The sequence below is a fragment of the Nicotiana tabacum genome, chromosome 19 (genome assembly GCF_000715075.1).
Source record: "Nicotiana tabacum cultivar K326 chromosome 19, ASM71507v2, whole genome shotgun sequence".
NCBI lineage: Eukaryota > Viridiplantae > Streptophyta > Magnoliopsida > Solanales > Solanaceae > Nicotiana > Nicotiana tabacum.
Window position 1 is genome coordinate 109965145 of NC_134098.1, and position 13286 is coordinate 109978430.

Here is a 13286-nt window from a genome sequence, read left to right on the forward strand (position 1 = left end):
CTCCTCCAAGGAAAGAGTTTTCTTTACCCAACACCCTTTTTGATTACAAGGCAGAAATCCCCAACCTAACACTTGTTAGTTTCGAATGAAAAAAGAAAAGTGCCCTGCCCTAGCAAGCACCTACTGCTATCAAAAAGCGAGACTTTACTAAACAAGCAAGAAATGCTCTTTCTATCTTATTAGTCAAGCACTAACGATCAACTTCGTACAGCTGTTGCGCCCTTGCTTCTTGCCTTATCTTACTTAGTGACCTCCGCCAATAGTGAACTATTACGGATTGCATCCTGCACATATTCTACATTATAGCCTGCATCTAATTTAGCTTCCGCTTCTGGGAGATCAAATGGAGCTCAATTAGTTACTGCTAGACGAGATATAAAGAACATAACCAATACAGGAAACTAGGGAATACCATACCATATCTGCTTTTGCGCCATGAAAATCTCACTCGAATTACGGGAACCTACAGATATTAGTACAGTATACCGGGGTCCCCGGTCAGAGCGACACATGCAAGTTTCCCTGTATGTGGCTCGTAAGGAACGATTAATGGTTAATCTGGGAATTCTGTTTAGTAATTTGTTAGTCTATCAAGCAGAAAAACTATGACTGAGGAAGTCTCGGGGAGGGCATCCCCTTTTAAGGTAATTATATGCCATCGCCCCAACGTTAGAACTCTCTTTAAACAGAATCTTTATGGCTAAACCTTTTTTTAACCGATTAAATCGTAAGTTGCAGCCTCAAATTTGGACGGGTTCCAGAGTTTGGTTCGACTGAGATGGATGTCTCATTGGGTTCAGAAAGGGATGGGAATGTAGATTTGGATGCCTCGTATCGCATGATAAAGAAGATAGTTTTTACAAAGCCCTAGAGCTAGAGCTTGTTGATAGAGTAGATTTGAAGATGGGCTTCCTATGGGAAATAGGGAAGTTTAAAGCGATAACAAAGGCCTTAGGGAATAGGATCTCTTTCTGCATCTACTGATGCTTTTGAAAAAAGCCTTTGGTTTGGCTTGTTTAATTGAGTCGTACATAATCTGAGAGCTTCATACGTGGGATTTATTTGGCAAAGGAAAGTCAAGAGAAAAGGTGGTAGCTATTCTAGCAAGTCTTCTGTGAAGGAGTAGCTCTAGGGGCGTTTTTTGTGGGGGACTTATTAAAGGAATGTTTCAAGCTAAGGTACCCTGCTCATTAGTAACTTCCCCTACATGGTCAACTTTTGTCGGGTTAATGTATTTTAATTAGTCATATATTCATTCTTACGCGTAGAGATACCTATTTATAGTGGTTTGTTCCTGCATCAATTGTAGCTTGAAGCTATAGTTTAAGAGAAGTGACACGATCATCAAAAAAGAGAGGCACTCAACCTTGACTATACGATTGGTAGGAAAGATTTTAGACATGAGCATATGCCTTCTACCTCTATGGATAGGGTGACGTGACACGCAATGGATTGGTTAGAAAGAAGAACAAATTGATCACATGTCCCCTTCTCAACAACCTTTCCCGCATCACTGGATAGAGTAGATTTCCTATCCTTGGTCAACCTAAGGATTTTCTTCTCTCTAGATTTAGTTACCACCGACCCGAGACTATGCGAAGCAAGCCTACACCCTAGACTTGCTCCAGGCCAAAGTGATGAAAAGGCGAACGGTCGTATATCGTAATATAATATAAAAAGGTCCATGAGAGAAAGCCTAGACCTATCTTAACCTTATGATCCTAGTCAGCTCATCTCTATCTTGAGTCCAATAACCAATGACTCTTTTGTTAACCATATGTAGAATGTCTTGTGTAGTCGGGTAGGGTAACTAGAATCTATCTTTCCTTTAGTGTGTAACCAATTTATATATGTTAAGCTCCACTTTTTTCTCTCCTTTGCTTTTCTTTTGCCCCTCTTTAAAGTAAAAATGCTTCTTATAGTAGGCTTTTGCAATTGTAATTTGTCTTTGTGTGGCTCCTCGCTTTGAACTCAAAAAAGACCTTCTTTTGGTCGAGTGACTTTGTTCCTGGTCTTCCTATTCCCTTCTCTTTCAAAGCCACTGCCTCTAAGGCCCAAGTACTTTTTTTGTTTGATCAAATGATTCATTTAAATTTGAAATTCTTCTTTACCAAGGGAAGATAACGTGGATCAGGTGTCCTCTTAGATGTTCCAAACCACCATCTTGGACATCCAGCATTTGCTTCAGACAGAAAGTTTGGGACTCAAAGTGTGCCCTCATGAGGCAGAGAAAATCTTCAAAATTTGTCTTTTACATAACTTGGATAGCTGAGTGGTCAATCTTGCACCAATCGTTGATGAGTTCTCTCGCTCGAAAGCTATAACCTGCCCCCCAAACTCGGTATCCATTCTGCCTGATGTTTCACTCCTCCGTAAGGCTATTGAAACAAGTCCTGATCCCAGACTTCTCTTAAGGTAAAACCTTAAAAACTTATTTCGAGTAGGGTCCTCTACAGGCATATTCATTCTTTTTCTTTAAAATATTATGTATGGCGTTTCCAAGTTGATGTTTGTTTTAGTATGCATGCCTCCATCCCAGAAACAGATGTATATTCCGGACATTTTGTCGTGGGTGCTACTAGAAATAATTGTTACCCGACCGATGGATTCCCCGGTTTATGGATTTTCATTTATTTATATAAAAAAGAGTTGGATCAAAGACTCCGTCTTTGTACCCTTCTATAGAAGAGGGGCCTTCAAGCGTACAAAGTGTTAAGAAAGATTAGATGTTGCTTAGTCGCTGCTCAAGCACAGAGCTCACAGCTGAAGCGTTAAATATGCTTCTACTTAGCAAATAGAGTTTGACTGAGATAAAACAAAATCAAAAGGAGCTCTGTCCCACAACAAAACTAAAATGAAATTAGTTGGAGACAGATTAAGTGGGGCATCCCCCTTATAGTAGGTATGCAACCATCCCCTCTCCCGAAGACTATCTATTAGTAGTATTCAAAAGAAGAAATTGAGGTTTGATATCATTTGTGTTCAAAATAAGATACCTCCTAGGTAATTTCTTTTCTCCCCTTATACTTTTATAGCTTAAACTTATTTCTAATAGCTGCTTGCTTGGCTTCAAAGCCTTACAAGCCCTTTGCCGCCTCCACAGAATGATTGGTCACTTTCTTTTTTCTAGATTAGTCTCTTAACTCAAATTCTCTCTAAAATGGTACAACAAATACTTGAATTGAATTATGGAACTTTCTCCCCGAGCTGCGGAACTAACAAGTCTATTAGAAAGTCGAATTAGCATCTTTTACACCAATTTTCACCTCCGCCCTACTAAAGAAGTTCGCAAGATTGGCATCCCCATTCTAAGGTTACTTAGTACTTAGGTCGTGAGTTCCGCTCTTAGTAGCCTTTATTCCCATCCCGCGTAAGAACATAGGTTTTTTCCCTCAGTTTCTGCTCTCCTTGCTTTAACTAAAGAACTACCTTTCACTTTAAGTAGGACTCTAAGAGCTCTACCTTAGAATGAGTTAGATTTCCTGTGTTAACAAGAAGGAATGGCGGGACGCTAAAGAGATGGCTATGAGACTAGTGCAATCAGGTAATCGAGGTGGATAAGTCCGACGACTCAGCAGCAGTGCGGAATTGAGTTTCTTGTCTGGTGGATCTGATCTATAGTTAGGGGGCAATACATACCAAAAGGTTCGAAGAACACCAACCACCTTAGCGCTGGAAGTTCTAGCAATGGGCTAGCACCCGATTAGCAAGAAATTCCCTGCTCTCCTCTTAGCAATGATCTGTCTAGGGCTACTTTCAAAACTGCGGATTCTGTAATAAGACCCTATTCATGGGCATTCTCCGACTTAGAATCGGGAATCCCATAAAGATTATGACCTGGATCAGATCGATTAGCGCAGCGCTGCCTACGCACTAATTAGCTTCCGATGTATTCTCTGGCATTGATTTGATTAAAGGAAAGGTAAAGCCTTCACTTCAAGCTTTGGAGCTAAGTTCGCTATTCGGTCAATGATAGGTTTTAGGCCTTACCTTACTCTTTAAGGGTTTATTCTTCTACTTAAGTTCCTAGCTAGGGTGATGCCTTTTCTGAGTCTTAAAATCCGACTCCTAAACTCAAAACTGGTCGAAAATGCCCATTTTGAACTCGCTCGGGCAGATGTTCCCGCTAATCTTGACTTTACAAATTGTCAGCTTCTGTACGGAGTCTGGCACTTTTCTTGTATGTTTTGTCTTTATTTGGCCGGTCTTTCTTTCCCTTTTTCTGATTGAAAGATCTTTTTTGATGCACTATCTCTATAAAGGTTACTACTTAGGCTTTCAAAAGGAGGGTTATTACATAAAAAAATTACATAAGTGATTCGAGCGAGGCCCCGCTGCTTTGGAAAAAGTTGCTTTCTTCCTGTACAGGATAGCCACTGACTCTTCCGATTAATTAAGATATAGGGAAAGGCCAACGCGTCAAAGTAAAGTCAAGTTCAGCAATCGACGTAACTGGTTCAAATACCAGAAGCTAGGTCATCAAAGGTAGATTAGATTCGACAATCTTAAGTAGTGGAGTCGGTCATTAGCCGAGATACGATACTGTCAGCTAATCACTAGCTTTTGCTAAAATAATGTCATAAAGTCGGAGAGGAAGAAGAATTCCATCATAGAGGGATCAACGTGTAAACATGAAGGGCTAGGAAACTCTTTTAGCTCAATAATAAAAGTTAGGGTCAATCGGAGGAGGCCTTACCTCTTAGATGACCCAAGCAAGTCATTAATCTATTGGATGGATCCTCCTAACTGTAGTTACTTAAGGTCGAGTAGTAGACTGGTGAGGCTCACAGTTCTAATAGGGTTTCACTTGAGCTTTTTGCAGCAAAGCAAGTCTACAAGTCACTATAGTCTACAAGTTAGAATGCTATACGCAGCCCCCCTGCAAGGTTACTTTAGATAGTGGTCTTTTCTATATAAGATTGGCATCCCCATTCTAAGGTTACTTAGTACTTAGGTCGTGAGATATGCTCTTAGTAGCCTTTATTCCCATCCCGCTTAAGAACATAGGGTTTTTTTCCTCAGTTTCTGCGCTTCTTGCTTTAACTAAAGAACTACCTTTCACTTTAAGTAGGACTCTAAGAGCTCTACCTTAGAATGAGTTCGATTTATGTGTTAACAAGAAGGAATGGCGGGACGCTAAAGAGATGGCTATGAGACTAGTGTAATCAGGTAATCGACTAAGTAATCCACATACATGATAAAAGAGCATTCCATCCCTAGTGTACTTATCCAATGGCATCAAAGGAGACGAATGACAAGGTCTACTTCCACAGTAAGGATTCCGCTTAGTCCAATTTAAGATCAAACAAGGGATGCCTCATTAAGCAATAACCCGAGCTAAGAGCGGGGCAGTTCAATTAAGGTATATATGAAGCTCCAAGCAGATACCATTGATCAACCTTATTCAGGCATATCAATCAAAGATCTTGCTTACCGGATAACTTTCCTAGTGAAGGAGAGAAAGTTTGAGAAGGTAAGAAAGTCTCGTTGAAAGTAGGAACTCAGATTGTGATGACTATTTTCACTAGTTTTGAAAGGCTTGATTGACCCTTGTGATTGAATCTGGCTAAGGAGTGCCCTCGTAAACACTAAAACCTCGTTACGCCAAAAATAGTCGAGGTGCGACAACGCTTTGGTAGTGAGTGGAAACTTACTTTCTGTCTGGTTAGTAGGAATTTCTTGCCTGCTAAGGAATTAGTCCAAGTTAGACCGAGAAGTAAGAGTTTGTAATTGAAGTCGGGGGGGGGGGGGGGGCTGAATAGATAAATTCTCTTCCCACGTAGCGCTAAGAAGAAAGTTCCAACAGCCTATGATGAAATAACACAAAAAAAGGGTACGCGAATATTAGTGTTAGTAGTTCGTGAGGCAAATCTTGAGCTAGATAGTTGATTGATGTTCACTGTAGCACTATATGACCTTGAAGTTTAAGTTAGTATACCATGAACTCCATCGTACATATTTAGGATGTTGTGGCATCAGTTATCTAGCTACATTCTATTACCGGTTGACACCATTTTGGAAAACTTTTATTCCGGTTACTGCTTGTTAAATTCCGTTAGGTTCTTTGTCAAATAGTAACTGAGTTGAATCCATATTATTTGGGGGTGTAACATTGGTTGTTCTATCCTTCAAGCTAAGATAGAACCTATAAAAAGCTAGTTCTAGAAGCATCTTCCATTCATCTCGACCTAGACTGATCATTTTTCCGATGATGATAAACCATCATCAATTTGTGTAGTATATATACTTCCAAGTCCTCTTTTGTACCATTTTTTTCTTCCTAAAAGAGGGCCTAGAACTGGGCTCTCTTCACAGCCCCAAAATGTGTTAGGAAGAGATTTAGTCAGCCTGCATAATAACTTCAATCGATAGAAAAATCTTTCAAGACCTAAAACAAAGAATACCATCTCCCAAGGAGTCTTTTTATTTTTCATATCTCGAGTTTAGAATTCTCCTCACGCTTTTTCCATCACGATTTTTTCTTCGAGAACACTCGCCTCGTCGATTCTTCCCCTCGTTCCTTTTGTCTTGGAAAGTGAGATGTTTATGCAAAGCATTCTTTTCTACCCTATATAGGCGACACAAGCTACGGAGCTTTAGACTTAAGACATAAGGATATTTCTTTGACGGGTGATCGGGTCTTAGAATCCTAAGGAAAGTGTAAGCACCTGTATACAATTTCTATTTTGCTTTCTATATATAAATATGGCTTTCTCTTGATGGAATATACCAAGCTAAATATTCTTTTTAGAACCACAACTAAATGAAGTAGGTGACAACTGCTATTAGGGTTTGTCTTAAGGCATTGGCTCTCTAAGAAAAAGGATTTCCTATCGTTGCATGGGTTCCTTTTTGTATAAAACATATTGACTACATATTTTACTAAAGAAAGAATGTTGACTGTTCGACAACGTGAAGACTGCAATCTCGACTTAGAAAAATCAAACGCCCATCACGAGTCACATGGCCACCCCCCACCAGGTAGAATAATTGTGATATCCCCATCAAGATCTAACTCTAAGAGGATACTATTCATTTCTTCTTTACACTGCTGCTCTCTTTGGACACTAAACAATGGAAATAATACGTAACAGTCAGCGAAGTGACGATAATAAGAAAGACTAGGGTATAGCTGTATAAATCCCCGGTCGAAATCATCCAACATAAAATTGTATAAGACCTTAGTGATTAACCCAGCGTGTGGGATCCCTACTTCCGTAATAGAACAATAAATTAAATTTTGGTCATAAACTTGTATCTTTAAAAAGGATTAAACTAAGGCTATTACGTATCTATCACGCACCAAGGGTGCTAGCTTTTGTAAAATTCTTTTATGAGTAATAGTACCTTGTGAGGGTGCTAGATTCAAGATGAAAATAGTTCTAATATTCCCCACTCCACCTAATTTGGCAAAGAACTCACGACGATCTTTGGGAAAACCGCACGACTGCTCCTGAAAGATAGATGAACGCATAAAGCAATTATTCAACTTATGCACCAGAGCGATTAGAACGAGAGCGCCCCTTTCATCGGGACAAACAACCCATTTATGATTAGGGTCCCCTAGCTAACATAAAGTTTCAACATAAAAAAAAATCACCTCGTCTTTGGGAATACTTAATAACTTAAGCAGGGACAATGCATACTTCTCTTCTAAGATAAGAATGATTATATCACATACACTTAAAGGGGCAATGAAAATAGATCACCAAGTTTAGCATAGACATATAATATTGACTAGGCAAGTTGCTATGCAGAGCATGAATAAGGTGGATTTTTTCGTGGGTCCTCAACATCTGAATTAATTCTGAACGAACAGTGTCTCTATCTAGCTTTGTTATTATTACAGCGTTATCTGCACCCAGCCAATAAGTAGAGATATGGAGGGAGGGGACAACTTTGTCGCGGACCTTTCTTTGGTTTCTTTTATGAAGTCCACTGGCCGTCCATGGATTATAGGGGATTTCCATTGTATATAAATAAACTTTCGTATCCTACTCTGCAAATCCGATTTTCCTTAAGCATATAGAAACATATGATTCAAATTTTCATATGCTGCTGGTTTGGTGAGTTTAGTGATCATGGGTGGCTCACTTGATCTATCAGCTATATCTCCCATATGAAAGACTTTTAAACTCTGATTTCCAGAATGGTAGCAATCGACTTATTTCTGTCTTACAACTTTCTTGTAGTACTGCTCTCTTTTCAAGCGAATCTCTATTTCAACTGCGTTCTGTATTGCAAAGAAATCAACCTTGGTTCTTTCTTTTGATATGTTAGTTTGATGTAAGGTGTGAGCCTCTTTAGTTGCAGTGAAAGTTCTCGACTCTCTAGTGCTATCCCCCCTTTTTTAGCCTGACATTACAAAGGTAGACTTCATCCACCAGACAGCATGGCTTTCTTTTTAGTTTTCCAGTCTTTTGTTCTTTATTCTTGCAGGTGCAATTCATAGATGACCTAGTGGCATTTATGCTAGACCAGAGCATTCTTCTCAAGAAAAGAAAGCGAAGAGGGTGACTGAATTTCACTGTTTATCATTCTATACTAGTCCTCAATTCCCATCAAGTGTTGTCTTATTTCCCAAGACACTGCTCAATCCTCCTTTTCTGGTTGATTGAATGTAGCAAGGAAAGACAAGAAAAAACTTTGTTGGCTCAAGAAGCAACTAAGGAGAGAGAAAGGGTAGTAAAGGAAATACAAGTAGCAGTCTCAAGTAAAAGGAATCAATGAATAATTTCATCTGATATTGCGGTTACTCTTTCAGAATCTCATCCTGAGACCTAAGTATGCCATTCTCTTCATCAAGAAAGATCGAGAAGCATAGAAGCCTTGCCTTTAAGCTTGGGTCTCTTTTTTAAAAAAGGAACTAAGGCAACTTTTAGGTGCAGGGAAAGAAAAAGGCTAGCGAACCTTTTTCCAGGCGGTACAATACAAAGGGCGAAGCTCGAGAAGGTTACTTTAAGTGACCTTCATGGCGGGTGTTCCGGTATTAACGAGCTCGGAAAGAAGGTCAAGGATGAATAGTAGAAAAGAGGAGATGGAGCTGACCTCGTTGCTGAATTGGGAGCAGGCTTGCTAACCTTCGGCCAGAGTGACTAGTGTTGAGTGAAGTTGCATATGGACCTACGGAGCTAGTGACCAAAGTGGAGTCAATTCATATTAAAACCAGAAGAGGGATTTCAATGTCAATTTCCATCTCATTGGCACACGTGATGGTTATCATCTCTACCACATCTTCCTTAACGTCCCTTGTTATCTCGTGCGGAATTCTTCCTCTATTGAGGCTTCTGCTGGTCATCTTTACCAACTCTATCTCCTCTACCGAATCGCCTACGACTTCATCCTCCCCTTTTGCTCATAAGTAAGCTCTTCTCCATGACATATTTTGACTCTTAGCTTCGCTTCTTTCATTCACTTTCTTTTTTTTGGCTCAAGTAGTAGGTCCTTCGACCCTTAAAGCAATACGGTTTGCTCCTTTTATGCTGTCCTGAAAAGACAAATGCAATTCAAAAAGTCAGCTCAAATATTGCCTTTTGTCTTTCTCCTTCACTGTACATCGTAGAGATAATAGGTTAAACTCATTCATGTACTTTCTCATAGAATTTTTTTTAAAACCTTGTTTCAGATTCTTAAACTTATTTTTGAATTCCGCTTCGACATAACCCGGTAGAAGTTAATCCGTAAACTTCAGAACTTCTTGTTCTTCGTAGAGCTTCTCCTCCAGATCCCTCTTCTGTCGTACATGTGCTCACCATAAACCTGCCTTTTTGTTTTCTTTAACTTCGTGGTAATGAAACGTACCCGCTACGGGTCTGAAATTTCTTTTAGTTTGAAATACTGGTCCATCGCGATTAACCAGTCTAAGACCACGTCACGGAGGGGTCTCGGCTTCCATAAAAAAAAGTTAGTAACTTCTATGCTAGTCTTCACAATTACATCGCTTCCCTAATTATCTATGCTTCTCCTCCTCCTTCCCTTCCTTGCTTCGAGGAGGCTATATAATAGTAACAGAAGGAGACAGGTTGTCACGACCCAACTGGAGGGTCATGACTAGCACCCGGGCCATACTTGCCGAGCACCAACGTACATTTTATCTAACCTTCCTTATTATCTTTAAGGGCCGACAAGATCAATATAAATGGTAGACATGGATCATGAACATCCAACAATGAAAGATAATGTCATGAACATACATAACATGGGACGACAAGACTGTCAAGAAACTATATATAAGGTACGAGCTACCATGAGTCGACACCTGTCTATGAGCCTCTAAAGGAACATAAGTTCTACAACATTGCTAGAACAGGGCCCCGACATACCCATAATGTCTATAACAAAAATGCATACCAAGACCACGGCAAGTCCGGAGAAGGGATCTCGCCAATAACCGCTGAACTGGACAGCCTACTGTGGTGGGGGAGCTGCGTCTACCCGTCTATCAGGACCTGCAGCACGACATGCAGCGTCCACAAATAAAAGGGACGTCAGTACGAATAAAGTACTGAGTATGTAAGGCAGGAAAGCATAAGTAAGAACAGTAATGTAAACATGGATAGGGAATATACAACCTGTGACATCTGGGTATCTCTGAGGGCTACTGACATAAAACACATGATACATACATATATATACATAAAATTTTAAAACATACGCCTTTGTGGGCATCACCATCATCATATCGTACCCGGCCGTAATAGGCTCGGTAAAATGTACCTGGCCATCATAGGGCTCGGTAGAATCATACCCGACCACGTGGAGCTCGGTAAAACCCAACTGATCAGTGGTTGCACAATAGGTGTCGTACCCGGCCAACTATAGCGCGGCTCGGTAGAGTAAAATAGATACATATATATGATGCATGCTGGACTCATTGGAATCACATTTTGAACCTTTCAGAGTGACGTAAGTTCGGTATCCTTCGTACACGTTATTAGGATTAAATCTTCATCAATAATATTATAAGAATCAGGAACTATCAACAACATTGATAATATAAGAATAAGAGAAGTAACATCAATATCAATCGTTTCATAAGAAGGGCAGCAATGTAAGTACTGCTAGCTTCTAAGAGTAGAGTATCTTTGGGAGCTCATTCATTACATTATGTACAATCGGAGTCGTGCAAAAGAATGAAGGGGATAGCCTCACATACCTTGTATATACTGCCCAACCTCAAACTATGCAAATGTCATGACTCCTTAGTCTACAATAAGAGAAATGGCACTATCATTATCGTTTAAGCGTCGTAACTATTATGTATCGACCACAACCTATTTTACGATGAAACAGACAGCACCTCCCCTATTTATATGACTTCCCACAAGTCAATACAAGCACCAAACAGCCCAAACAACATCATTAATAATCATATTGAGCCTCCAAAACAGTCCACCAACCAACAACATTACTACCAAGCCTTTAGATATATATTTCACAAGTTCTAGCTTCAACGACTTAGCTGCAACTTAGATAATCTTAAATATATATAGAGTAAGAGGTTCCTTACCTTTCAACAGAAAGAACAACTCCAATTTGACCTTAATTTTCCACGAAATATCCCTTCAATTCTGCCACAAGAACAAGGAAGCGAAACTAGCAATTAATTCGGGTTTTTCGGCACTAGAATTACTTTAGAAAACTTGAAATCACCTAGGGTTGATATTAAAAACTTGAAGGTGTATTTACAGGACATAAAACACTTAAAACAAGCTCCCACACGAGCTGGAACAGCAAAAAAATCAGCAACAACAAGAAGAACAAGAAACTTACTAGCGCCACGGGATTCCCGACATTTGATTTGTGTTGTTTGCCCTTTGTTTGGGTCTTGGATCATGAGAGAACCTTGAGAGAGTGTTTTTAGGGTTATAAGGTCTGAATATACTGAAAAATAATGACATAAAACGGGGTTGAGGTATCTTATATATATCCATATTTCTTAAACCGCCTATGTGGGCCCCGTAGAGAGCTGCTTGGCGCACTCTCACAAAAACGCAAATATCTCTCTATTCCGAGATCGTATCGACGAACGGTTTAATGCGTTGGAAACTAGACTCATAGATCTTCAATTTGAAAGGTAGATAACCCCATAATTCTAAGCACATTGGGAGTAAAATGCAGTAACATTTGACCTAAAGTTTAAGTAAAATTATAAACGTAAGTTGCGACAACTTTTAACGACTTTGTTTCATAACTCGCTTGACTTCAAGACTTATGATACGGATATTATATGATTCAAATACATTAAAACATGACCTCTTGGGACAATTAATCACCTCTAGTGTTACCCGAAAATACGGGTTACAAAATCCTTGATTCGTTTAACTTCTAATACTTGTTAACCACTCTTATATACCCTTGTATCGTTTAAGACCAATAGGATTAACTTCTTATCATCTCAAAGATAATAACTTCTTGGATTTACGTCGACTAACTTACGGCGTGATCTAAGGTACGCGAATTTGGGTTGTAACACCCTCTCCCCCTTAGGAACATTCGTCCTCGAATGTAAGGGTTTATGTGGTGTCTAACTCATCGTGGATTCCGACGGAAATTTCTGGCTGAGCTTCCCCTATAAAATGGACACTAGCCAAACTTGCAAGCAGTTAAACCCAACCTATGGCCTTACAAGACTATACAAAGCATTATGGATATGTACATTATCTGCATATCACCATTTTGTATTAAAAAAAAGTATTCACAAGCTATTGCTTAACTCATAGAGCCGTTCCACCTTATAATGCGTCCTTCTTTCCCTCGGCATCCTCGTTATCTTCACTCTGGAATAGGTAAGGGTATTTAGACTTCATCTCCTCTCATGCTTCCCATGTCATTTCTTCTATATTCTTGTTCCTCCATAATACTTTCACGGAAGCTACATCCTTTGTTCTCAACTTGCGGACTTGTCGATCTAATATAGCCACTGGCACTTCATCATATGATAGATCCTCTGTAACTTGTACATCTTTGATAGGGATGACCCGAGAAGGGTCTCCAATACATTTCCTCAACATAGATACATGGAATACTGGGTGTACAAATTCCAATTCGGATGGCAATTCTAGCTCATAAGCAACCTATCCAATTCGTCGAAGAATTTTGTACGGCCAAATATACCGCGGACTCAACTTACCCTTCTCCCCAAAATGCATAACACCCTTCATCGGCGAGATCTTCAAGAAAACCCAATCACCAACCTCAAATTCCAGATCACGACGTCGGACGTCGGAATAAGACTTTTGCCTGCTTTGTGCCGTCCTCAGTCGCTCTTGTATCACTCTCACCTT